The sequence below is a fragment of the Theropithecus gelada genome, chromosome 3 (assembly GCF_003255815.1).
Source record: "Theropithecus gelada isolate Dixy chromosome 3, Tgel_1.0, whole genome shotgun sequence".
In the NCBI taxonomy this organism is placed as follows: Eukaryota; Metazoa; Chordata; class Mammalia; order Primates; family Cercopithecidae; genus Theropithecus; species Theropithecus gelada.
Window position 1 is genome coordinate 24,938,289 of NC_037670.1, and position 24,977 is coordinate 24,963,265.

Consider the following 24,977-nt stretch of genomic DNA (forward strand, 5'->3'; position numbering starts at 1 on the left):
TTTCTTCTTTCTTTCTTTCTTTCTTTCTTTCTTTCTTTCTTTCTTTCTTTCTTTCCTTTCCTTTCCTTTCCTTTCCTTTCCTTTTCTTTTCTTTTTCTTCTTTTCTTTCTCTTTCTTTCTTGAGACAGGGTCTCACTGTCACCCAGGCTGGAGAGCAGTGATGCCATAATGGCTCACTGCAAACTCAACCTCAAACTTCTGGGCTCAGGCAATACTCCTGCTTCATCCTCCTGAGTAGCTGGGACCACAGGTGTGCACCACTATGCCTGGCTAATTTTTTGTTAAATTTGTTGTAGAGGCAAAGTTTTGCTATGCTGTCCAGGCTGGTCTCAAACTCCTAGCCTCAAGTAATCCTCCTGCCTTAGCCTCCTAAATTGCTGGGATTATTGGTGTGTATCAATAACTCTTAATCTAGAGATATGTGAACTAAAAAGCCAAATTATCTGTCCCCACATATCCAACACACAATTTGAGACAAGAACAGGGTAATTGCAGTCAATGGTCCCACTTAAAAAAGAAAGTAATGATAGGCATACAGTAGTCACTGGCCCATGGCAATTCTGAAATACACCCAGAAAGATCTTGTCATGTACCTCCAAGGATCCTGAAGTGTTCCATGATTAAGGCTTAATTCTGCTCCCTAACAATTGCTTGTGGTTCTTGGCTCCTTCCTCTTAAAGATTCCAGCTTTGCTCTATGAGAGCTTTTTCCTTCCCATAAGCAGTGTCTTGCAGTTGGATGTGAGCAGTTTTTCCTGCCTGTTTCCTGCCACAGAAAGTCAGGGAACAAAAGCCTCTTTGAATTTTGATTTGATCCTGTCTCTTTCAGTCCAAGTTGGTAAATCCCTTTAAAGACATTGTGAGCTATTTATAGAATGTTTGCAGTTCACCTTGTGTCCCAATCTAAAACCATCATTTCTTTCAAAACAGATCACTCTACTTTGTGCCTCACCTAGAACTTCTGGAGGACAATTCCCTGAAGATTCTTTAAAGTGCGTTTTTCTAGCTGAGGAAGTAACCAGGTACCATCTTAAATCTTCAGAGATCTTACAGCCATGTCCTTCATCTAATCCTTAAGCTGTGACTATTTTTTAGTTGAGACTTTCTCCTGCTCCCCCTACACATAGAATATCTTTCAATGCTTTAGCTCAGCAAACTTCTTGCTCTGAGGTATAAAACCCAGGGCAGGCTGCTTTCTGGGGCCCCTCAGCTGCAGTGTGAAGGCTGCTAGAAGGCTGTTGTAGACTGCATTTTGCTGTCAGGTGCAAAGAGCTACCTGGCCCAAAGTCATGCCCTTGCCCAACTGATGGACATCCAGTGACTGAGCTAGTGGAGGCAATTTGAGAACCAAATCAGGACAACTCTAATGGGCCATTTTAGCTCAGAGCTCCCAGTGAGATCAGCCAAGGCAAGGGTCCTGTGCCTAGTCCTACTTCATCTCTATCCCTTCCATAGGTGTTGACCCCACAAACATGACATCCTTTAGAAACGCCCCTAATAACCATTAAGCACACAAAACTTCCTCTCAGAGTCTGCTTCCCAAAGAATTTCTACAACACCATTTTTCAGATAAAATGACAAAGCAGAAAATTCCTGCCTTAACCCATCACTTGGCATGGGTGCTGGGGACTGAGACTGCCTAAGTATTTGCATCTGGCTTAAGATCACCAAGGCTGACCGGGAATTTGGAACTGGACTCTGAACTGTATTTCTAAGAGAGCAGGTAGATAGCGTCCTACCAAGAGAACTACGGAAGCTTGGGAATGCGGGGCAGGAGCTTCACTTCTGCTGATAGCAGACAAGATCCAGTAGGTTAATAATTGCTTGTTGTCCAGGGTAGCTATAGGAGGTGACTCACAGAGAGTTCCAATAGCACACAAAAGAAGGAACTTTATCTCATTCTCTCTACCTCATATCCTCTTTCCTTAAAAATTTCAGTAGAAAATAAAGAATCTAGGCATTTTAGCAAATGAATGAGAAAGAGCAACGTACCAATTTAATTCACTTATTTTGGCCTTCAATGTTTTTGTTGTGTAGATGTCATGTTAATTAGAATTAATTCCAGTAAGAGGTAAAGGAAGATTAACTAGGTTTTATTTATGCAATTTTTCTAATTGTCACCTCCCATGGTCTTTTGAAATATTATATTCAAAGCTATTATAATTTTCTAAACTGCATTTTAATACATTTTTGGGGAGAAGACTTTGATTTAAAAGGATATACCTGCTAAACAATGAACTAATAAAACATCATATAAGAATCTATCAAATAGTCTTCTGACTGCACTTATTTATCAAGCCATGAAATTAAAATAAAAATACATGATTTCAAGACATTCATAAGTATTTATGACTTAAGATTAGTAGAAATGGTGAATGTCGTTTTAAAGTGTTAGCATCGGCAAATCTGTGTGGGTCTGCAAGATCCTCAATTCTTGCCTTCTCAGAAGAAAGAATTCGACTGAGGGGCATAAGGCAGAGTGAGAAACTGAGGCAAGTTTTAGAGCAGGAGTGAAAGTGTATTAAAAAGTTTTAGAGCAGGAACAAAAGGAAGTAAAGTACACTTGGAAGAGTGCCAAGTGAGCTACTTGTGAGATCGAGTGCAGCGTTTGACCTTTGACTTGGGGTTTTATGCGTTGGCATACTTCCAGGGTGTTGTGTGTCTTCCACCCTGATTCTTCTCTTGGGGTGCACTGTTTGCATGTGCTGTGGCCTGCCAGCACTTGGGAGGGGTCACATGTTCAGTGTTTACTGGAGTTGTATGCATGCTCACTTGAGGCGTTCTTGCCTTACCAGCCAAGTGTTCCTAGAAGAAGATTAGGTACCACTTAAACTGTGCCATTTTGCCTTAGTCCACATGCTTGAGCCCACTCACCTAACTCCTGAGATGTCATCAGGAAGCTGCTGATCACCAGTTTCAGGTGTTTCTGTCTATTGGGAGAACGCCTCTCCTGGTGCCAGCTGTGACCAATTATTATTGTAGCCGGACAGTTTGACAACTGCCTGACCATCACCTGATGGCCTCCTGACATGCCTGGTGGGAAAGGCCCTCTTCTGCCCTGCTCACGTCTGACTATCTACCTCTCTAACAAAAATAAGGAAAAGTGTATAAAGGGAAAAGGACATAACTCAATAATTGTTCTAAATTATCCTAAAGTTCTAAAGACTAGCCCCAAAATACCTCAGAGCTAAAACCCCTCTGAAACCCCCTCCTTAGCAAAAACTCTTAACTTTTTACACCTATAAATATTTATTGAGAATTAAGATGTATTTCTTAATACATCTCCAAATTTATAATCAATCAAACAAGGAAATACCAACAGCTGTTTACAGATATTCCCTAAACAAGAGCCATGAATGAAAACCATTTGAAGCGGCTACTGCTGTCTGTGGTATATACCCTGGGGTTCATTGTCACGCACTGAGAAAGAATTCAGAACACAGACACATGTGGGTGGGTTAAAGAGCAGAAAGTTTAACAGAAGAAAGGAGAGAGGAGGGGAGAGCAGCTCCTTATGAGCAAGAGATATGTGGAAAATGGAGAAGGCAGAGGACCGCAGCAGATTTTATAGGCAGGCTGGAGAAGGTGGTGTCTGATTTACAGAAGGCTCACAGATTTGTTCAATTAGGTATGACGTCTACATAGTGTGCTGGGAAGGCTAGTTGGCCCACCCTAATCTTCTTATGCAAATGGACTTTCCAGTTGATTGGCACCATCTTGTCTGCTCCTTTACAGTACAGGTGGCTAGCAGAGAAGGGAAGATGGGACCGCCATCTTGAATATCTTTAGTGCTTAGTTCCTGCCAGCATTCACCTGTGCAAGCTCCCAGCTTGCAGGCTGCTCTGTTAGAAAATTAGCTGGGGCTGCTTTTAATGAAAAAGAAAAGCCTTACCAAGGACTCCCATATCCTTACTATCTGCCTAAGTAATTGCTTCTTAACTCCTATATCACATTCAGTACATTGGAAGTAGAAATGTAAAACAGAATAATTTTAACACTTATCTCTTGATACTCTTTAAGATGTCCTTTTATAGACAAAATAAATTTTTTTAAATTTATATTCCCATCTCTGCATTTTAAATATGTTGTTTTTCTGTGGTGGGGGTTTTTGTGGAGAAAGCAGGCAGGGGAGTGAAATGGAAGAACTCGGTCCCTTAACAGACCCACAACAGCTACGGTCTTAAATCTAAAACAAGTACTGGCCCAAGGGTGGGGACCAAAAACCCCCAACTATCTTAGTTCTGGTTTCAGCTGTCCAAGGCAAGGCCAGATCTACCCATGGGCCAAGAAGATAGAACGGTTTATAAATTGCCGCAATCAATGATGGAGACAAACAAGATTACCCAAACAAATGACACCTGTCAAGATAATTCAGTTTGTTAATTTTACTAGCTAATAATCCTCCATTACAGCTTTATATACGGGAGACAAACCAGTCTCATCTGTATGATATAATCAATCAATTATAAAAGTCACTATGTGAGCTTTGCAGTACTGAAAGATCTCCCCCAGGCTTTGCCTTCACCTGAAATCATAAAATAGATATATAAGTGAGATTTCAGACAAGCTAAACACAATGTAGTTTGAGAGACTGGACTCTCAGGAGCTCAGAGGAGCCACAATTTGCAGCTCTGAAGCACAACTCGCCTGATTTTCAGATGTGGCTGTAGGCTCTTAGTTACACCCGTGCAGATCACTTTATCTGAACTCTAGGGAATAAATGAATGAATTCAGTTAAGCCAATTGCTCTTGTCTCTGGCGTTAATCAAATCCCAGGCCATGCTAATGGGATCCATCTCATTCAACACACGCTCTTATTCCATTCACAAAGTGCTGTTGCCCACAACACCCTGGCAGCTGTTTCAAGTTAGGGGAGTTTTCAAAGTATTTGAAGGGGACAAATAGGTTACTTCCAATTCTTGACTTTCTTATTTAGTCTAGTATCTTGTAAGAAAGATACTTTGTGAAATCATTCTACTGGTAAAAGTATATATCATCAAAATTAGCAGGCATACCTATAGCAGGTTCACAGATTAAACAGAATGCCCTTTACACAACTATAGTCAATATGGGTTGTTCTTTTAATGTTCTAAGGCTGTGTCCACCGAAATCCTGCATCTTGCATTTGTATTCCTGGTCTCTCAGGGATTGTTTGGTTCTGTTGTTCTTTATTTCTAACACTATCACTAGATCCAGCAGGCACTGTGGAGCACGTATTACACATACTACACATATTACACATACTCATATCTTCTGTATATGGGATATATGACTCAGAAGTAATAGCAAGTCAGATTACAACCTCTTAGGGAAAATCAACAGCAAATACAAGCTCACAGGCTGTGTGTAAGGTTGACTTGTACATGACTTTGGATGCAAACTGACACAAACACCTCTCCATATTACAGTCATTTTTAGAGGGCAGGCAACATTCTTGGAGGGACCTGAATTGCTAGGTAATTAAAATGTATGTATGTAGAATAAAATAATCTTGGAAATAAGAGATTTCCATAAGCGTTCTCTCTAAAATAAGGTCACGTTCTTTGAGGTAGAGGTTCTGTGCCTTGTGGAAGGAAAGCCACTTCATAAAGCAGCACAAGAATAGCCAGTTATTGAAAGGGCCATTATAAAATTACTAGCCAATGGTATTTGCTGCTCTTACAATTTGTCAATCCATTCATCCCTAGGAAAAAGATAGCATAAAAGAGAGGTCTGTTCATAGGTAGAAGCAGTTTGTGGGAAAGCTTTGGAAATGTAGAACCATTGTTTTTGATGACCATAAGAAAAAAAGAGGGTGCAAGAGGGCAGCACTATGAAGGGCCCCTGGAATAACAGCACAAAGCGAGTTAGATTCAAAGAGTGGAGTAGACCTTTGTCTAAGGGGCTTATCCTGACAAATTCAACTTTGAAGGCAGCCCGGGTCATTCTTGGAAGAGGCTATTCTTTGTCTCCAGTGACCCCAGAGACACCATATAAAGGTGGGGTGATGATGCCGCAGCCGGGACCAGGTCCCAGTTGCGGTGGACAGGACAGAAGGGACTGGATGGGGCAGCAGGCTGGGGCGCCACCAGGTACAAGCAAAGCCCAGGGATACGGCCCCTCCTCTCCGTCCCGGCTGCTCGCTGCGCCCCCTCCGGGCCGTGCAGGCTCCGGCTCCCGCGCCGGGGCTGCCTCTCACGGATTTCATCCTGGTGGGAGGCAGTGCCCAGAGCCTCTTTTTCCTTATCTCACAAAACCCTAAAAGCCAAGCCCCTACAACCAGCAGACAAAACTGCTCCCCGAGCTTCGGCTCTTTCCTGCTTTCCAGGCGTGTCTCCGGCAATAACTTACTTAGTGGCACGGGGAGAAAGGTGGGGACTGGGGGGTCGGGAGCCGAAACCCAAAAGATTCCCCCAGCATGGAGCACCCACGTTTCCAGTGTCGTGTTGGAGGGGGATGCTTGTTGGTTTGTGCCTAGCCCACCCCCACCAAGCCCGGTCCTCGGCGCACTGAGACGCTAGCGGGTGTGGGCGGCGGGGTGGGCGTCTCTGGGTCTGTGGCTCTGTCCTGCCCGCCCCCGCCCCTTCCTCCCGGACCGCGCCGGCGCTGTGCGGCCTTTTCCCCAGCACGCGGCGCTGCGCTCGCTTTTATCTTGGAGCCGCGTCGCTTCGTGCGCTGCCAGCGGGGTTGAGCCAGTCGGCTGGAATTGAGTAGCATTCATTGAATCTGCGGATTTCATGACGTCTCTCTGCGTGGTCCATCACTTTTCTCCTAACCGGGGATTTTTTTTTACTTCTGCCACTCTTATCTTTCCCCGTTTCATTCCACCCAGTCTCCCTCCCCCGTCCCTGCCCAAACGCGTGCCCCTCCGCCCCTCCTTTGGCCCCGGTGCCCAGCCCTGCTCTCCGCGCTCGGCCGGAGGGAGCCAGTCCGGAGACGGCTGCACCTGGCTGGAGAGGCTGGGCGGGCGGAGGGGTGGAGACCCGCGGGCGCCGGGAAGCCGGACCTGGAGCAGGAGCAGCTGCGAGCAGAATGGAGTCTCCTAACAGCCTCTCGGGGCTGATGTGAAATTTGACCACCTGATTCCAGTTTTTTTCTTTTCCTTTTCTTTTTTGCATTTCCTTCCCTCGCCATCCGTCGTGTAGTGAATTGTTCAGTCTTGCTCCGTTTCGAGAGAGGAGATCATGATTGAGTGAAGCCACCCCGTCCGCAGCCAGGTAAGCGGTGCGCTGAACTGATCGCAGGCGAGGAGCTGGCGTCCACCTGGGCGAGGCGTTCCGTGCTCTCGGGTCCCCGCTTCCCCGCGTCCCCTTCCCCAGCTCCGCCGTCGCCCCAGGCATCTCCACTCTCATGAGAAACATTGTACCCAAGTCAGCCGAAAGGCGAGGGAGAAGCCGGTTACATAACAGAAGGGGAATCTGTTTCATACGGTTTTCATTAGCGACTGAAACTCGCACGGGGGGCGGGGGGAGGAGGGGTCTGCATCCTTGGGCTCGCAGAAACCCAGTCAGTTATTGCAGACATCATTTCAACATCCGCTGGCAAAGACGAAATGCACTGATTAACTGGCAGGGGCGGCTTGTGGTGTAGTCATTTACAGTTGGGAAAAGCCCATTGTCTTTGTGGAAGGCAGTCTTCTTCTTCTGCTTTGCATGGAGAGGAGACAACACGAGAGGGAGGAAAAGTGAGGGTTGGGGACAAACATGCGGAGAATGGGAAACAGAATACTGTAACTCCTAACTGTTCTCTATCCGTAAAACCGAAGATGTGATATGAATCACATATCGAAGTGAATAGGAAGATCTCCCTAGGAGTAAACTGAATTATTTTGTAATTGGAAGGGAAGAAAAGACGCTTTAGATAAAATGAGATGTGTGTGGCATATAGGGGACTGGGTGGCTGTGGATATTTGCTTCCCTGTGGATATATTTTCATTTTCATCAAGACATTAAGCTTGGATTAGTTTTTAAGTGAAATAACATCAGTATTCCCAAAACCCAATAAAAGCCCAGTGGATCCACAGGTACATCTGTTGTACTAGGTGCAATATGGAGAGATTCTCAGGGGAAAAATATATCTTAATAGAAACAGCCACAGAGATAGGGTGAGGTTAGTGGAAAAACAAAATACCAGAATTTTCCAAAGAATTCCGCCTCCAAAAAAAAAAAAAAAAAAAAAGGAAAAGAAAAAAACAAAACAAAACACCACAACTCCAGTGTTTGGGAGTTGGAGATGTATTATATGTTTAGAGTGTTTCCCAACTGCTGTTATCCAAAGTCTGTCGGTCCCGGGGAGCCCCACGGTACCGGGGGCAATGCCACATCCTGCTAGCCCTGTTCCTTGCCTGCCTTTCTTTTGCTGAAAAAAACCGGAGAAGGGTGATGTCCAGGAACTGCTTAGGGAGAAAAAAGGGCTTGCTACAGTCAGGGCTGAGCTAACTGAGCTTCGCCCATTTTGCCTGGAGAAAGAGAAAGAGCTCGAGTCTCCATGGCGACCCAGGTGGGAGGGAAGACCGCAGCTCCAGTTACAGGGGAAAAAAATTGGACAAAACTTTCCCGGCTCCAGGCAAGGGAATAAGCCAGCCGCGTGCCCTGTGGCGGGTCCCAGGGCATCAGTTGTGCCCAACTCCCTGACGGCGACGCTCGAGAGGGCGCCCAGAGCTGGTCGGTGTCCCTCAAACCTTCCGTAAGTTGCCCGGGGGCCGCCGAGGTGGTGGTTCCCGAGCGGGTTCCGGATTCAGCACCAAGGCCAGAGCCCAGGAGCCGCGGGTGCAGCCTCACCGGTCTGCAGCCCCCAGCGAACGGTACCCACTTCTTGGTCGCTGGAGGTCAATCACTTTCTATAAAGAAACGAGTCTTTGGCTCGTGCAGAATCTGGATATCAAATTACCCACGGAATTACGTGAGGCAAAGAAGCTTGCAAATCATCCATTTTATGCATGGCGGTGCATCGGGGAAACTATTCAGGATCAAGAACACTGGGACAGGGAAAGACCTGAGCTGAACTGAGAGTGGAGACAGGATTCCGTCCTCAGGGGGAGAAAAAGGACGTGCGCGCTCACAGACAGACACAGACACAGACAGACAGACGGACACACACACACACACTCTCACACACACTGTGATCCGTCCCTGACGAGGGTTGCTAGTTTCAGCTGAGTCCCTTTGGCTTTCAAAAGCAGGCATCCCTTGCCCTCTCATGCTTCTCTCTTTAACTTTTTGTTGGGCATAGATGGCAGAAGGGAGCTGTGGAAGCACCCTGGTCAGCGAGAGGCCAGCCAACCAAGTTCGCTTGTTCGTTCGTGCTTTCTTTTCTTTTTTTTTTTTTTTTTTTTTGAGATGGAGTCTCGCTCTGTCACCCAGGCTAGAGTGCGGTGGCTCTATCTTGGCTAACTGCAAACTCCGCCCCCTGGTTTCAAGCAATTCTCCTGCCTCAGCCTCCTGAGTAGCTGGGATTACAGGCGCACACCACCACGCCCAGCTAACTTTTGTATTTTTAGTAGAGATGGGGTTTCACTATGTTGGTCAGGCTGGTCTCGAACTCCTGACCTTGTGATCCGCCTGCCTCAGCCTCCCAGAGTGCTGGGATTACAGGCGTGAGCCACCGTGTCCGGCCCAACCAAGTTCTTTCTAAGGGTCCTAGGACTCAAGAGGGTGGAGAAATAGTTTCCTCTCAGTCTAGACCTGGAAGAAATCAAAACGACACTGGTGAGCTCCCAAAAAGGAGAGAGAGTGTGTTAGCAAGATGAGAGCCAGTGATCACATCTTCAAGCCTGTGTGTGAGCAAGGTGGCTACATTTCCTAGGTTGCAGGCATAAGAAACCGAGAAACCGAAAGGAGTCACTTCTCTTAATACAAACAAGGAAGAAACTGCAGGAGGGGAGGATTTATTACCATTCCAGTTCCATTTCAACATTCCTACAGGGAAAACAGGTAAGTCCATCAAGCCCTCTGCTCTCACTTTACTGGAAGCTGGTCTTTGTCCTGCTCTCATCCTTTGTAGTAGGTCCCCCACCACACCACTGTACTGATATGAAGAGGAAAAATAACAGGAAGGTGACAGTCATATTTTATATGGAATGCCTGTAAGATTGCCATCCAGGTGTTACAAGGTACAATTTGAATTGCAGAGTCCAGGCAAGGTTTGGCAACTGGTTGGAAATGTTGATAATTCTTCACCAGTATCCCTGGCTGCTTTCCTGTTTTGTGGATGCACTCGTGTATGAGGTCTTGAGTTGGTTCTGGTTTGTTATTTTTAATGGTAAACAAGATATGATCCTGGTTTTCCTTGCTGGGCTTTCCAAGTGTGACATGTTGTTTCTAAAGATATTGCATGCTGAGCACTCAGGATGTGGTTAAAGCCGTGTGTTTATACCTTCCAGTCTTTTCAAATGATTGCTAGTGAAGACAGAGCAATCTATTTCAAACCTAAGCAAAAGGATGAGTTATTACACTATTTCTTACATTTCAGTTCCTGATAGGTATTGGCAAGTTTATCCGTAATTTGGTTGATGAAAGGGTTGCTACCTAAAGTAGACAGAAGAAGTGATGCATGGAGTATTAAACAAAGCAGCTGTTCCCTGGGCTTTGTTCCGTCTGATATTATCAGCAGAAGGGAAGTAGACATTCATTATGAGGATGAAGCTATACAAGAATATAGACTGTTAGATAAACAAAGTATTTCTGAGTTCTAAAGTTCAATTTCTCTTATAAATTAAAAAAGGGGGGTGGTGTCAATAATCTAGGTATATGAAATTACTCAGTCAATAATCTTTACTTCTGTTAGATTCCATGCTCACATATTCAGTTCTTATGCACCGAACTATGACTTGCTTTCTTCCTATTGATGAACAAAGTGTCACTATGCCCTTTGCAGTCAATAGCATACTCAAAAATAATTGGTTTACTCATTTCAAATAAGATTTGTTAAGGAGAGCAAATTGTGAAAATTCGCCCCCATTTACTTGGTTGCATTTTGCTATTTAAAAAAAATCATTTTGATACCTCACCTAGGTATTGCCTAAACAATAGTTACCTCATCTAGGTATTGTCTAAACATTGGTATGTGGTGTTTTCCTTTGTGTGACACAGGTCTTTAATACAGAGGACTTACATGAACTGTTTCCCTTGAGAACATAGAAGGACTTTTAATTCAGTCTCGTATTCCTCCCTATCATCTCAGTCTACCTCTACTTTATAGGGGAAAAAAATTACAATAGTTATTTAAGAAGTGATAGAAAAAAATTCACTGGAGATTAAAAATAAAATACCCTTATGGAGTCTTAACCCCATTCACGGATTTTCGCGGGTAGAAAATGTGCTGTCCTCAAAGGTTTAGTGTTGACCACGTAAACCTTAATGAAAACAAGATAAACCCTCTTCATGGAAAGGCAGGCAGATAAGGTGAATGAAGCTCTTCTCTTTTTCACCAGTTCTTCCTTTATCAAATGATATGTAAGTAATATGGAAATGGAAATGGACCAGAGATAGGCAGAGTAGGAGGAAGGAAGAAAGTGAGGGGAAAAGGCAGTTCCTTATTGCTACCAGCTTTAAAGTGATAATACTTTTCAAAGTAAGGTTGGTTTTTCTAAGTTCATTGTATTAGAACTTCAAGTTTGGTGGAATTAAGATGTTTAAATTCAGTTAATTTGGATGTATAGCTTATTGAGATGGCATTTATTGTTTCTTCACTTTATCTTCAATAATTGACATTTAAGTATTGCTTCATTCTGGAGTTTTACAAAATTATTAAATTTGGTAATACCAGTAAGGGGGAAATTGGCAGTTAAGTTGAAAAATCATCAAAACACTTTTGTTGAATTAGAGTTTTCTTTTTAATTGTAGTAAAAGTGTTTGGAGAGATAGAAAATTAAAATGTAGCTGTTTAGGATAAAAATACATTTTAAAATGCATTTTAAATAATTATTTCTAGAAATAATTAGGCTCCAGTAAAAAGAAGAGATAATCACAATTGCAGTTAATGCTCTAATGGTATTCTGAATTTCCTCTGGCAAAGGACTAGAATATACATATACTTGCTATCATTTTAATAACTTTAAATAATAGTGAATTTATTTTTCTCAAAGAGCAGTCTCATCATTAAAAGAATAGTCTGTATCCTCTCTAAACTGTGGCTTTGATCTAACCACACCTGCTAATCAATTGGAAATATTCATTTATTTATTTGTTACCAAATTGAATTATTGTTTACACAAACCTCAGAGAATGATTTTGTGCAGGGTGCAATGTTTGAATGGTCATTCAGATCTGTATTTTATATGGAATGCAGTAAGGCCATCGATCAATTTTCCCAATTACAATGTGTAAAATTAATCCTAAATTTTAACCAAGTGACTTTTTAATTTATGTCTATACAAACGTATCCAAGTCCGATTAAACCCATTCTCTCCTTGAGTCTCATGTTTATCATTTTTTTCTGTATGGCTGTGCTTAGGACCAGGAATCATTCAGTACTGGTGATTCTTTTAGTGAACAGATTTTGGCTAACGTGCATCACTGATCTTATTCCCAGTCACAGAGATGTGGTTTCCGATATGAAATCCTTACAAAAGGAACCAGAAAGTGCATTGGTAGCTAAAAAGATCTATGTTCTTGCCAACAACTGTTCTGGTGGACTAAATCTGAAGGTAGTATATACAATGTGAGAGACATATCTATAAATTAAGTTTAAATACTGTGGCAGTTTCCTCTTTAAACTTACAGACATCTACTTTTTTCTTATCCATTGATTTTTTTAGTGATGCTCTAAATTCCTCTTGTATCATCTAGCAAGAACTTGTACAAGTTTGACAACGTGCTTGGTAGGCCATATTGCTCTGTGATTAAGACCACAGGCTCTGATGTTTCTCACTAACTGAATCTGCATCAAGGTCTAGGTGTATCTGTCGGTATTTGCTAAGTTTGGTGCAGTAACGGCAACCCCAGCATCTCAGTGGCTTACAAAACAAAGGCGTATTATTCCCTGGAGCTCTGTGCCTCTGCTGGTCAGCTGTGGTTCTGCCCCCTGTGTCTTCTTCATTCTGGAATTCAAGATCAAGAATCGATCTGGTCTGGAACGCTCCATCCCAGTATCAGAGGAAAAGGAGACTCCCAAGTTAAGCAATGGCCCTTAACATTTCTGCTCACATATGGCACAAGTTATCCACTCACATTCCATTGGTCAGACAATTCGCATGTCACACCAGTGCCAATGATCAGTGGGAAGGAGATGTATATTTCTCCCACAGTGAAGCACTGCAAGCCATGCAGCAACAGGTGGAGATACCTAATCTTTCAGGGAGGGAAGAGAACAATTGGAGGCAATTATGTAATCCACTATGCTAACTGTGTGATCTTAATCAACTTTATGCCTTGGTTTCCCTATCATAAAATAACAACAATAAGAGTATTAGTAGGCCGGGCATGGTGGCTCAAGCCTGTAATCCCAGCACTTTGGGAGGCCGAGATGGGTGGATCACGAGGTCAGGAGATCGAGACCATCCTGGCTAACACGGTGAAACCCCGTCTCTACTAAAAAATACAAAAAACTAGCCGGGCGTGGTGGCGGGCGCCTGTAGTCCCAGCTACTCACGAGGCTGAGGCAGGAGAATGGCGTGAACCCGGGAGGCGGAGCTTGCAGTGAGCTGAGATTCGGCCACTGCACTCCAGCCTGGGCGACAGAGCGAGACTCCGTCTCAAAAAAATAAAGAGTAATAGTAAACAATAAGAGTAACATAATATTTTATGTTATCATAAAATAATAACAATAAGAGTAATAGTAACAAGAGTAACATTTCATAACAATAGAAATGTTATGAGGATTCACGTGATAATGTAAATAAAGTTCTTAGCACACGCCGGGAGCAGTGGCTTATGCCCATAATCCCAGCACTTTGGGAGGCCAAGGTGGGTGGATCACTTGAGGCCAGGAGATAACTTGAGACCAGCCTGGCCAATGTGACAAAACCCCATCTCTACTAAAAATACAAAAATCAGCCAGGTGTGGTGGTGCATGCCTATAGTCCCAGCTACTCAGGAGGCTGAGGCACAAGAATTGCTTGAACCTGGGAGGCAGATGTTGCAGTGAGCTGAGATCACACCACTGCACTCCAGACTCCGTCTCCAAAAAAAAGTTCTTAGTACAATGTCCAGCACAAAGTAGGCACTTTATAAATAGCAGATGTTGTTATTCATTTATTGCAATGTGGCAATAACTTCAGTTCTTGATGAGTCTGTGAATACTATATTAATTAGAAAGCTCTTGAAACAGAAAATTTCTAAATCTCACTAATTTAGCAAAATAGAAGAGTTCTGTCATTCACATAAATCTATTTGGTTGATGCCATACAAGGACCCAGGCTGTGGACACTTTGTCGTCTTTAGCACATGGCTTCTAATATCTCCTGAGTGGTGATATCCAACTAGCAGACAAGGGAAGAGGGAGAGTAGATGATTATGTAGAAGATTTTAATGATCCGGGCCTGGAAGTAATGTATATCACTCCTATTCATATTCTATGGTCATACCTAACTGCAAGAGTAGCTGCAAATTGTAGTTCAGCTCTATATCCAGGAGGAGGGGAAACTGGTAGGGTGAACACACTGGAGTCTTTGGTATGCATGCCCAATATAAATGTCTGGCAACAAAGAAATACAGCTAATGTAAATCAGGAATATAGTAAGGCAGAGGAAATGATTTGTCCCCATGGTGAAAAGATTCCTGGTAGAGATAATATTTCCTGGTGCCCTTGAATCATTCTTTAGTGGTGTATTTGTTAAAACAAATTAGTTGGGATATTTTGACTTTTGGAGTAGGTGTAGATGGTTCTTAACAAAAGAGATGCAAATATATATTGTTTGATTTCTGTTAGCTGATCTGTTAAAGTAGACACAAAGGAGAAAAGCCAACTTCACAACCCATGCTCAAAAGCGATGTTCTAATGCTGACAATTACACCCACATTGTGTCTAAGAATGCTGAAGAATTAGATGCTGTCTTCTAATATCTGGCACTTGCTGTTGACTAGCAATTTGCATTTTGTTTTAAATCACATAAATGTCTATAGGTTAGACACATGCTGTAAGTTTAGGTTGAATTAATCTACTAATAGTCATTGTTCTCCTGAAAATAGACCATGTAATTTGTAAGTAGTGTTTGAGAACCTCTGCTTCCCTCAAGGAGAAAAGTTGGAAACTGACTTCCATACCTTTTCACTAGAAGCAAAAGAACAGCTTTAATGCCAAACTTACAACCTGGAAAAGAGAAATGTCAGGGAGAAATGTATGAGAAGACTATGAGAGGAAGAACCAGAAGAAACAGGGTGGTGATCCATAATGCTTCTAGTTCTCTTACATCGTTTCCATTTCCCTAACTCAGATATCACAGCCACCTACACTCATGCAGGGGAAAACATTAGGAAACTGAAATAGTAAATACCAGTAATGCATGTTAATCCTTCCATGGGGCAGTAATACCGGATTAGAAAACTCTTGACTTCTTCAAATATCTTGCCATTCCAAAGTAAATAATGTCTCCTAGTGGAACTTCTGTTTAATGAAGAGAATGTTTTTGAGGAGAGGATTTATTTCACTGCCACATTCAATCATTTCAATTTAAAAGGGATGTAATCCAACAATCTATGTGCAGAAGGAAATAGGCAGGACAGTAGGTGAGTCCAAACTGTGTAATATTAGAGTAGATGAAAGAATTAGGGGTGTTTTCCCTGGAGAATATGTGGAGGAGGAGCCATGATAGTTGTTTTCAAGCATCTTGCTATTTGAAGATGAAGGAAAGATTATAATTGTTCTGCTGGGCTCTCAGGGATAAAAGTGGGGCCCAGCAGTAGAAGCTACAAAGTGACATATTTTGGTTCAACATAAGAAAGCATTTTCAGTAGTCAGAGCGGGACAGAGGGAATATGATCGGTCTTCTCTGCGTTTTCACAGTTCTGAATTCTTTGTCACTAGAACATAAAGAAGCTGAGAAAGCTAGGAACTGGGGTTGGAGTTCACGTATTTCAAAGTCTCTGCCAACACGGAGCACTTCTAATGGCTGTGAGAGAAACAGTGCCCTTCAGCCTCAGTCCGCAAATCAGACTGGACCTCACCACTCTATGGGGCCATTGCTTTGACTTAGGGAGCCATCATTTCTCTATAAAAGAAATGAATCACATTTAACAAAAATGACATCTCAGTCCCTACATGAACCTTGTGGTCTATGAGAGTAGGTCTGGAATGCAGTGATCACATGACCGAGAAGAGGCAGGGTACAGGACCCACTGCTCATGGAAAAGCTTTACCCTTGCTTTATGTTGTCAACAAGCTACCTTCAGTCAAAAGACAGGGAACGAAATCTCTTTGGAGGCTTTTGCATCACCTTACAGTCTTTTCAGAGCCAAGACTCTATGACAAGTTAGGCAGAGCACACTTCAGATTCTTAGACGTCTCTAACATGTAAAATATAGTGCTACTAACATGTAATTCCTACTCTCAAGAAATCCAGTTTCAATAATGGCAAAGAAGGGGTAGATTCCTTCCTCTTCAGCTGTCTACCAAGGTCTCCCCACTGAATACCCTAAACATATTCACCCTCTTGAATTTTCATTAGCCCTCCTGGGGTGGCTAGGCCCACAGCAGTAAAGCATATAAAGAGAGGGCAGAAAGAGGAGGGCAAATAAAGAACCTATGACATTATGTGTTGTCATAAGAGGGATTCTTTCATTGGAAGAAAGGCCGAATTAGGCGGTGGCCCTTTTTTTTTTTTTTTTTTTTTTTTTTTATCAGCACTCAAGGAGTGTTGGGCCCAAGCCCACACTTCACATGTCACCTTGACTGACCACAGGTGGGGGTCTCTGTGGGCAAAAGGAGGCATCAGAGCTGATGAAAATCAGCTGAGGTCAGTGGTTCCCAAAGTGTGTCCTTGAACCAGCAGCAGCATCACCAGGAAGCTGGCTACAAATGCAAATTCTCAAACCTACCCCCAATCTACTGGATCAGGAACCCTGAGGACAGGGCCAATCATCTGCCTATCCCCTCCAGGGATTCTGATGCATTCTAAAGGGTGGGAGCTACTGGCTTAGGTGTCCCTCAGATCTGCTTTAAGGAGGAACCCAGACACAATGCCCCTTCTCACAGCCTTCTTCCCACAATAAAGACCTCTGAGTGCATGCTCATGCAAGAGCCATGCAGAGTTGCAACTAGAGATGGAATGCCAGAAAGCCCACTGCCAAGGCAGATTTAACCTGGACTCAATGTCTAGGTGCGGGGGAAAAGCAAAAACAAAAAGCTTTTGGTCCATCAGAAAAAATATGCATGATCACACTAAGTTGCAAAGATTATGAGCACAAAGCAAGGACTGGATTCTCTGTTCTGCAGGTTATTTAAATAAACTGCTTAGTATTTTGGAATTATAGTTAATCCATCCTGAAGTTTCTTTGTTCTTTTCAAAATTAGTAGTCTCATTTATTATCCTTTAAATAAAAGACACTATCAGTGAATAAGAATGTTGTACTCTTGAGAAAACCCATATTAAGAAAATTGAATAGAGGGCTTATCACAGCAGACCTTCATGCAGTCAAGTGAGGAATAATTATATAACATTTACTTTCATTCAAAACATCTCCTGACCACCTTCATATTGCCAGAAACTGGCCTTTCATAGCTATGTCCAGAATTGTCTTAGCTTCTTGGGTTAGTCAGTCAGCAAATCTCTGCTAAGTACCTACTATCTAAAGAAGACAAGGGGACATGGGAAAAAAAAAAAGTCCTGATTTCACTTCCCAGAGGCCTTAAACTTAGAAAATGAGAGTATTGATGAAACAATAATGTACACAAAGAAGCATAGCATTACACAAGAGTATGGTACTAGACTTTAAGTGAGGGAGGAGAACATTAATAAGGGCTGGTATCTGCAGAAAACATCCAGGGATGTGGGGAAATGTGAAGGAGTCTTGGAAGAAGAGTAGTGTTTTGTTGCTTAGTAAGGTTTTCCCAGGAGAAAGGAGGGCTTTCCAATGAGGAACCCACCTATAGGTTGGTGCAAAAGTAGTTGTGGTTTTGCCATTACCCGTATATGGGGCATGTTGGGCAATGAGGATTGATCAGGCAGGGGTATGGTCTACCACACCATGGAAATCAGAGCGCCGCACATTGGCATGGTACATGAGCTCGTAGCTCTTGGAGAAGCGACTGCTTTGATTGGGGGCAAGTGGGAGGAAATACAGGGATTTTAATCTGGCAGTCATGAGCAAGACAGGGTTAAATACTGGGATTAGGACACACAGCTAGGACACTGATGAGAAGGCAAGAAACCCTAAGCATGTGCAAAGCAGTAAACAAGTAATAGAAAAATGGACCCGCTTTAGTGTCATCAGTAGTGCTGAGAGCAGATAATCACTCATGAGCCGAGAGAGCAGGCTGATGATGGATTCTGCCCAAAGAAAGCTCTCACACCACGCTGCATGGGCCAGAGGGAGCGCACGTGGCTGCAGTCCAGGCGCAGAGTGTTGAGGTTGTTCCAGTGAATAAATAGCGGTGCTGGGCAGAGAGCTAGGTGAGCTGCTGCAGCAGCCAGATAGGGCTGTGGTGTATTGTCACTTTCACGTGCAAGGTTTTGGCTGGCAGAGTTTAAGAGCATGTTTTTGGGGATTTGCTGTGAATGGGAAATGTGTTAATCCTGAATATGATGGGACCATTTTATTTTGTGATCTGGAGCAGACAGTAGACAAGACTCCTTTTTTTCTCATGTGCAAAAACAATGTTACTTGATGTTCATCTCCTAGTCATTCAGTCATATCTGTCAAACTACAAACCTTCTCTCTGCCCATGAAGTAAAACTCACTTATGCTTTGATAGAAGTCACTGGGAATTTAGCCTGGCTCCCAAGCAGCATGAATGGAGACCCCAGGAAAACAAGGAGTCTATGGTAAAAATATAAAATGGGGTTTATGTGGAACCCACCTTAGTCTGCAAATAATCTTTATGGCACAGCCCACTACTTCAGTATAGTGATAAGTGTGGGTCAGTCTAGAACTTCCAAGTAGGTGAAGATAATTTTTTTCAAGACCACAAAATTATACCAAAAAAAAAAAAAAAAAAAAGAACAAAAATACCTTGCTGTCAATGAACTTTATTTTTCAGGGAAATTGTTGATTTGGCTGGCACCACTGAGATAGTCTTCTCTATTCCTGTCATGTGCATAAGTGGAGTTTATTTTAAGTTAGCAAGGCTGAGTCTTTTGTGAGATTCAGCTCTCATGGGAAGTATAAAGTGGTTATCGTGGCCGCTGGGATAATAGCTAGAACGTGGGATCCTGCATCAGGAGGTATATTTCACCGAAAATCCCTAGGTTATAAATCACCCAAACAATACCGAAGTCATTCACAATAGCCCACCCACAAAGAGTGTGAAACCTGGACTTTAGAGCAGCTGATAGAAGGGATGACATTGTGGTTTCAGCAACCCAAAAAACTGTTGTGGGATAGGAGAATTTAATTAAAACCCACCAGCCATTTTCAAATACACCCCCAATATTTTCATTGCATTAATAAGGTTTTCTTAAAATGATCAGTCATTCAACAATACTGGATTTTTTTGGGTACTCTCAACCAATACAAAGTAAATTGTCCTTTTATTACAAAGTAGGTGTCAGGAGGCTGTTAGCACTAAAGACAGACCCTGGGTGTCCTGGAGAAAAATCATAACCTCATTTGACTACCTGGGTCCTTGCAATGTGCAAGTATTGTTGTAGTTCATTTCTTTCTTCAGGTAAAGAATCTGGACTCAAGTTGCTTCTTCATTTTTTTAAAATTTCCAGATGAACTGTTGATATTGCTAAAATAAGGCAAGACTTATACATGGAGAGTGATAAACAGTGAGGAGCCCTGTGTGTCTGTCCTGGCTTCTTCCCATGTCGTTTCAGACGTTGGTAATCTGACTGAGTCATTTATGCTTCATATTCCAACCACAAAACAGATCCAGTCACTCTGTCCCCTTAAGGCACTCCAAGATTCCATACAATGGTCAATTGCATGATGTATTAGTCCATTCTTATGCTGCTAATAAAGACATACCTGAGACTGGGTGATTTATAAAGGAAAGAGGTTTAGTGGACTCACAGTTCCACATGGCTGGGGAGGCCTCACAATCGTGGTGGAAGATGAAAGAAGAGCAAAGGCACATCTTACATGGTGACAGGCAAGAGAGCTTGTGTGGGGGAACTCCCCTTTACAAAACCATCAGATCTCATGAGACTTATTCACTACCATGAGAACAGTATGGGGGAAACTACCCCCATGGTTCAGTTATCTCCACCTGGCCCCACCCTTGACACATGGGGATTATTACAATTCAAGGTGAGATTTGAGTGGGGATACAGCCAAATCATATCATGAGAAAAGACAAGAGGGATCTCACTGAGTTGGCAAAGAAAGAAAAAACACTGAGTAGGACGTTGAAGCTCTTAGCACCTGAAAAGGAATTGCAGACAATTGTTTCTAATAAAGAGAAAGGAAAAAAAAATGGGCTTAAGATATGTGCAAGAGGGACTTGCTAAAAACAGAGGTTCTGACACCCTGGAATTGTTTTAAAAGGAAGGAAGGGTAATTTATATGCTGTCATGTCAGAGAAATCAAAACAATAAACTAGGTGACTTCTTGAGTCAGATGTCCAGGTCATTGAATTTGAGATGTCAATTGAAAGGATATTTGAAAATGCCACCAAAATGCAAAGTCATGTTCTCAGGCTTGAGCTTTTATCTTCTCACCACGGGCACTGTCTGTGGGGTTTCTTCTGCAGCCACCCTGTGGGCTGGTGCCTTCCTGTACACTTTTCCTCTCTGCCAGATGCAAACTCCTTTGCCAACAAGGGTCAGACTATACATTATTGCATCCCCTATGTGTCTCTTCAAGGAGTTTCATGGAAAGGCCATTCAATATATGATATTTGAATAATATTTCTATAATCCTTAAAGTGTACTGAGAGCTACTAGAAACTAGTAAAACTATTAAAAATAGTTGTCTTTGGTAAAATAATACAGAATCTATTATTCCATGTAGGCACATTGTAGCCGTTTCTATGAATGCAGTGAGGAACCACTGTACAAGAAATAAAACACCAAAATACTGTTATGTAGGTCAGAGGGGAGATGTCACATGGGAAAGAGCTTTCTTCTTTTCTTAGTAACTTGTACTGGCAAAAACATCCATTCTAGATGTCACTCAGATGTGATATTTAAATGATGGAGAAGGAATAAATTTGTGTTTCAGATGGGACAAGGGAAGTAACATTCACTTCTCTAAGCCATATAAAAATTGGAGCACAGTCCAGGTCACTGATTTCTGGTCTTTCTGTATTGACATTGTTCTTCTGGGTTGCTTTCAAGATCTTCAAAACCTGAGTCCTCATGCCCTTAGATATAACCATATTTCCTTTCTAGGAGCCTGAGAGATTGGAATTCACCTGGAGTCATGTGGTTCTATAGGATGAGCTTTGACAGACACTGAACTCTATTAGATGAGTTATTTTACTTCTCTCTATATCAGGTTTTCTAGCTACAAAATTGGGATAATTAAGAAAAAAAAAACACAATAAATTAGTAAGCTGGTTTTCCTGTCCCTTGCTTCTAAGAGGATATGAAAAACTGTAATAAACAATTTAATGATTTTATAATTTTTTAATGCCAAGCATATGGGTTACTTCAGAAGGCAGATATGCTACTTACACTACTCTTGTAGGGCTTTAAAGGAGAAATAAATAAGTTTAAGAATAAAATAATGACCCAGTTACATCCCAGGGCACCCATATCATCAAAGACTGAACTGTGTCCAGCACAGCACACTCACCAACATAGAGAAGGGAGCTCGCTTTTTAGAAAGATTTTTAACAACTGGATTTGAAATTCTAACTTGAAATTCTGTTTATTCCTGGTTGAGTCAATTATCCAAATAATTAAAATTAATCTGGAACACTCCAGTCCTGAAACATTTTCAATCATCAAAATTTTACAGTGAAGTCAAGGTCAATGCTCTTATGATTACAGATGAGTTTGAACATGTCTGTAGATACATGTGTGGGGGTGGGAGGAGCTCTCCACCTTTATCCCTCTATTTCCATGTGGTTTCCATACACATGGCACTTTTCAGATCCACCTTGGGGAACTTTCACCAGTAGAAATGCAGAGAACGTGTATTTTGGGTGTGGCCTAACTTGTGGAAACCAACCTACTCTTTCTCTAAGACAACACTCACCTTTAAAGTAACTTCCCAATTTGAGCTCTTCCACTGTTTTAACATTTCTGCAAAGCAAACGGTGTTTATTGCTCATTCAGAAAAGTAAACACATTTTAACATCAGTGAATTCTGTGCTCAAACAGCTTGACCAAAGACAATAAAATACTGTCAATTTATTTTACCTGAGCCTTTCCCGTTTGTTTGTTGCACAAGTATGTTCAATGTAGAAAACTGTGAAAATGTGAAAATTCAGATAAGCTAAAGTTTTGAACAAAGGAAGGAGAGAAGGAAGGGGGAGGCAGAAGTGGGGGAGAAAATAGCACATACCGTAAATAGGAGGGTTTACTTATGTTTTATAACTAAAATTGGATCATCATATATTGTTGACTGATACTGTTATTTGATAGTTCATTATCAACTTCTCTCCAAGTCAGGAATGAGGAGTGACTTGTGGATTTCTTTGGGCTCATTGTCTCTTACTGTGTGTCTCACTCCCTGCTCTTCACGCACCTTGCTGATGGCCTCATGCTGTTCCTCTAACATGATGGATACTTGCTCCATATGTCCAGGCCTCCTAACTCACTCCTTCTATTGACTTGGATGTTCTTTCCCCAGATTTGCCTTTCTCCCACCAAATCCACCCAGAATTGCCCCTTCTCAGCGAGCGCCTTCATTCCCACCTCCTTTAAGTCTGTGCTGGCACCCATCCTTCACCTCTGCTGCCACCTCCTCCTTCCTGATTAAACTTCCTCCATAGTACGCGTTACCTTCTAACACACCATGCAAATTACATGTTGGCTTTGTTTATTTTCTGTCTCCTGTAATAGAAAGCAAGCTCCTAGGGGTAGAGTTCTTTTGTTTGTTTTCTTCACTGATATTTCCCTAGCTGATGTCCTGCACATAGTAGGTACTCAATATGGTCAACTAAATATAGACTATCGTTGTGGTGCCTGCATTGTAAGTGACTCTAAAACATACTTACTGTGGATTCTTAACATCCTTTAATTTGGACGTTTGCATTGTTTTCCCTTTTTCGTTTTTGTAAACAGTGCTGTATAAGCATCTCCCACACACTGTGTCTTTGTACACACTATATCAGAATGCCTTTTTAATATAAAGCATTATACATGTAATTGCTGGGTAAAAGGGTAGGGACTTTTTTGAAAGCTCTTGTTACATTTCACTAAATTGCCCCTTCAAAAAGGCTGTGCCTATTTACATTCTAACATTTCCCAATGAAAGAAGAACCTGTAATCCCTCATCCGTTGACCACAGAAGCAATCTGATTGGACCTGAAAACATTCAAAGAAGCTGGACAGGTCATTCTCAGCTGCCAGAACCTGTGCCCACCTGAGCCACTCAGCCACATGAACTGGGCAAATTGTAAAGGAGGAATTAACATCAGACACCAAGCAAACACCTTTGCATGGTGGAACTCATATGCTACAAGCTTTCAGTAATAATGTCTCAGTCATGAAGCCAGTTGGTTCTCACAAGCACCCAGGAAGGAAGAGAACTTACTGTTTTTTCCCGTTTTGTAGGTAGGGAACTGGAAGCCAAGTTCACAAGGTTAGGTTGTACCAGGTAGCCAGGATTTGTGGTCAGAGTTAGGAGACTCTGGCCCTGCATTTTGGACATCTGGCCTTGAACTCTTCCCACCTCTGGTCTTTTTCAGCATTCTCCAGACACTACCAAGGTCCACTCTTCAATTAACATTCACTGGCTGTGAGGGTCAAAGGTGTGTTCTTTACAAGAGATTTTTAAGAGTGTCAGCAAAGCTGTGGTAGTGTATTGGCTTCTTGAAATACTGTTATAATTTTTAGACTTGAGGGTGAGAGAAAAGAGCTGGAGAAAGAGAGCGAGAAAGAAGCAGAGTGAGGGGGAGTGAGAGAGAACGAGAAGAGAACAATCCAGCTAAGGACAGTTTCCTTAACAATCGCTTTTCTAGTCCAACTTGGCCGTATTTCAGGGCAAAACTGGTTTTTCCCTCTTGGCTCACAAACTATTATTAGTTTCACATGTGCAAGAATATCATTTACAGCAATGTCATGATTTCTACTGAGATTATACACAAAAGATAAAAATCTCTTCCTCTCACTGTTACCCGGGAAAAACTCAACATCACGTATCTCAACAGACAAAGCCATCTCTCCCTTTCTTAGCTATTTTGTCCCCTGAAAACTTGAGAAAAGTACACTTGTTAAAGGGTTGAAAGCCTTTACTTCTTAAGAGAAGGAGGGAAATATTTGCATTTTTACTATATGAGTTCTTTTTAACCTTTCTTATTTTAAAACATTGAATAATATTTTCTTGTTAAAGCAGGATATTTAAAACTTTTGTCTATATTCAAAGCTGCAACAAAGAAATAAAGAGATGGTCATCATCATAAACAACTGTAAATTACACCTAAACTAATGGAAAAGGAAATGTTTTTTCCTGGCTATGCCTCCCTTTTAAAAAAGTACAATTTCACAAATATTGTAACAATTCAGTTCTTCCAATACCTCTGTATCCAATGCTTTGCTATTACCTGCAGATGGAAATACTGAGGCTGAGAGGGAAGACCTCTTATTGCCCAGGATGCATGACATCTACAGAACCTGGTCTGCAACTCCATCCACCTCCTACAGCCCTTCTAGGGCAATAACAGAACAGTAACACATTTACTGCTTTTTTTTTTTTTTTTTTTTTTTTTTTTTTTTTTATGGTTATATTTTTTTTGGGGCGGTTTTTTTCTCTTGTTCTGGTTTTTGTTCCTCTCCCCCCCCTCCCCCCC

The 24,977-nt window shown here is 42.2% G+C and overlaps 1 protein-coding gene across 2 annotated transcripts in view; it reads left to right on the forward strand.

Moving 5' to 3' along the window:
- Nucleotides 1-6,633: 6,633 nt before the first annotated feature.
- The window catches only part of KCNJ6 (potassium voltage-gated channel subfamily J member 6), a 304,560-nt gene continuing 286,216 nt past the window's right edge, over nucleotides 6,634-24,977 (forward strand). The window contains exon 1 of one of the 2 annotated variants that reach the window (XM_025379782.1): nucleotides 6,634-7,195. The gene's annotated coding sequence lies outside the window, so the exon portion shown is untranslated. Of the gene's footprint in view, nucleotides 7,196-9,777; nucleotides 9,911-24,977 lie in introns of those variants that run through there. The other variant, XM_025379783.1, reaches the window with a different exon arrangement.